Here is a 3,441-nt window from a genome sequence, read left to right as displayed (position 1 = left end):
TCTGGCCCCTGACAGAAGGGTCAGAGGTCAGGGTCAGCTAGATAAAAGTATCCCTCAAACTGGAAGGGATTGAGTGACTTGCTCAAAGACACTTGACACTTTTAATGATATTGCCATGGAAGAATTGACACGGTTCATGGGGCTCCGGTGATGGCAAAGGCATGTGCCTGTAAAGTGTGATGTAATTCTATTGAACAGAGCCGGCTGTCTGAGTCTCATTCACTGTCCACACCTGAAACAATACTCACCTCCACAACAAAATCACCTTCTTAATCAAGATTATATGTCAAACATCTTATATACTCAAGTTATTGCCATGGATAGACCGAAGTGTCCGTTCTTGCTATTCTAACTCTCTAGGTTACATCGTCTTTAGTTCCCAATGTAGTAACAGAAGGTGAACAATGAATCATACTTGTCAACAAAGTACAAAAAGTAAAGACTTGTGTGTTGAGTTGAAACAGAAGCAACTGGGTTATAGTGAAATCATCTTTATTTGACATATGTGAAATACTGCCATTAACTTTGGCACCAGTAAACTTAACACTTGTATGCAACAACAACAAAATCATGTAAGGTTTGGTGATAAAATGGAGAAACATATAGATGCATATTGCAAATTGAACCATTGCTCTTCAGATAACACTGCATGCCATTCATATAATCAATGTGACAAAAAGTCTTGAGTCACATCAATTCCATTATACCATCAATTAACAGCTGGTTAACGTTCATGACATCAGAGCTGCTGAGTGCAGCGGGAGAGATGCAAGCTCTCACCTCCATCATTATGGCAGAGAGGTTGACTGATTGTGCTGACACATTCCCCTTGGACCTGTCTGGGGAAGTTGATTGTAGTGGGGAGGACAACATGTATTGGCAAAACTTGAAGAAGTCAATATTAACGCTGAGGTCACACAGGAGCCAAACAAGGCATCTCTGACTATGGAAAACATGAAAACTGTCCAGAATAATCAAGAAGACTGAATCTATCCCATGATTTGACGCACCAACCCCAACATAATCTTGAAAAAACAAAACATGGACATGAAATATGGATGATACTGTCAAACTGCACAGCACAGTTTGAGCTATAACAATTATCTCACAGTGCAATTAAAAGGCAAATTGTACACCTGCAATAAACACAACCCTATAAATTCCTCCTGCATCCATCTCTACAGATTCAGTGGACTTGTGCACAGAAAAGATGTCTCCCCTTCTAAAGAGAAACACAGGCATGTACAGCCTGGAGTAGAATAGAAAACACACAGGTTAGCTCTGGGTAAACGTGTCTAGGAGTAGAGTAACAGAACCCTAATAAGATGTTGGCCAAACTAGAGACCAGAGGAAAGAGAGAGAGAGAGAGAGAGAGAGAGAGAGAGAGAGAGAGAGAGAGAGAAAGAAAGAGAGAGAGGGGAGGAGGAGGCTTCCACTTCTTCTTCTCCAGTTGTCTTCCCTCTCAGCTGGATCGCTCTTCACCTCCCACTGGATATCTCCAATAGCAAACCATTATGGTCCAGCTCTCCTCCCTGAAACAGATTGAGACAGTTGGTCTCACATGTCATGTTTTTTTTTTTTTTTGGAGGGGGGTTACGCTGCTTCCTTTTAGTTTATTATGGTGCCTGTGTGTCCTGTGGATAATTCCCTCCTGGTACATTAAAACAGCAGATATTAGGGGCTGTGACCTATAGGCCTACCTAAAGTATCATTATATATGGCAAGGCTCAGCCACTGACCAAACAGGCCTTCTTCACTGATGATTTGTTAAATTTATTTGATTGTTATTTCGATTACCACCACAACATGCCATATTAATTCCCTGAATTAGGCTATATTTGTGCAAAATATCTCATTTTATCTGTGTGCTGAAGCGGCTCCTTACCATTGTCCATGATGGGAGCCAGGGATGCAGGAGAGGTAAACCATACATCCTCTTTACATCGGCGCACCGCCCGCGACGCTGGGCAGCGCGCCCATCACAGCATGTAGATGATGTAGGACAGGAAGACGAGTCCCATGATGGCGAAGAACATCAACACCAAGATGTCCAACATGATGGCAATGTTCAGAAATGGATGATGCAGATGCGAGAAGGATACGCAGCACTAAAACCCACTAGAGCCGGTGCAGCAGATCGGAACAGATCGGAACAGATCGGGAGTCGACGGAGTGAAATGAGTCAACACGCACCTCCCCCTCCCCCTCCCACAGCGGTGTGGAAACGATGGAAACGATGGAAACGGAGGGGAGTTCCAACACGGAAGCGAGATAAACAGTGGAAACTCAGTACAGCATAATAGGCTAGTTGGCTTTCTTCGGGATACAGGCTTACTAAATGAAATTAAAATGATAATATAACCGTTATGTAAGCTATATGTTTTCATGATACTGCATACTCCGGTACAGTAGGTGGCAGTATGCATCTAAATAAGTTGGTTTGCGAGCCACCATAAAACTCAGAGAAGAAGAAGAACCCGGAAGCGAGGGGAGGGATCCCTAGTAATGTTGAGAGAAGCCTCCAATTCTGTCTGTCATTCCTTATTTTGAGGTTCAATGAAACCGACTACATAGCACAACTGTTGTCAGTGAGGTATCTTCCTGTTTCTGTTGCCAGACAACGGCTTGACGATAAACGAGTGACTCGATTCAGGGTCACAAAGTGCAAAGGGGGGCAGGTTGTGTCGCGTAGTTTTCAGGCCAAAAAGAGAAAATGATGGCTAAAGAGCTAACGTTAGCACCCAGTTACGTTCAGTGAGTGTTTCATCTCCTTCGTCAAGCCAATATGATACAAAATGCTACAAATACACAAAACAGTCTAAAACAGATGGGGGAAATTAGCATTGTAGTAGTAGTATCTTTTTTTTTTTTTTTTACAGTCATTGTACAGGACAAGTGAGTGGACTTTAATGGTCATGCAGCTGTTTCTAACGGAGGAAAAGACAAAGATATCACTTATTGTCGGAATACACGAGACGTTATGGCAGCGTCAGTACAGGAAGAGACTAGAAAACATGAATTTTAACATGGGCGTTAATAGGGAGTCTCCCCTGTCACCCCCCCCCCCCCCCCCCTGCTGTCAAGTCGCTTCCTCCCACTCTATTTTATTTAGGCCAGGGTCAGTCTGACGTCATCTCTATCAAATTACCAGTTTAGCGAGGCCTTGCAACATTTCCGAGCATAATTGATCTACCAGGAAAATGCAGCATTCCCCTGAAACTGTTCTTAATCTGATATGAATTTGTGAAGGCTTGCCAGTAATGCATTTCACCATGTGAGATGCAATGGAAAATGCTTTCACAGTATAGGGTCCCTGTATCAGACAAGTGATGTGATTATGCTGTACATTATGTGTAGGCCCAAATAAGAACAGTACATCAGTGCCTGAATTCTCAATTCTCTTGCACAAGGATCAGTCACAGTTTGTCAAACACAACAGTC

Source organism: Centroberyx gerrardi, chromosome 7, assembly GCF_048128805.1.
Source record: "Centroberyx gerrardi isolate f3 chromosome 7, fCenGer3.hap1.cur.20231027, whole genome shotgun sequence".
Taxonomy (NCBI): domain Eukaryota; kingdom Metazoa; phylum Chordata; class Actinopteri; order Beryciformes; family Berycidae; genus Centroberyx; species Centroberyx gerrardi.
The sequence above is the reverse complement of the archived record's forward strand: the minus strand, read 5'-3'. Positions refer to the sequence as shown.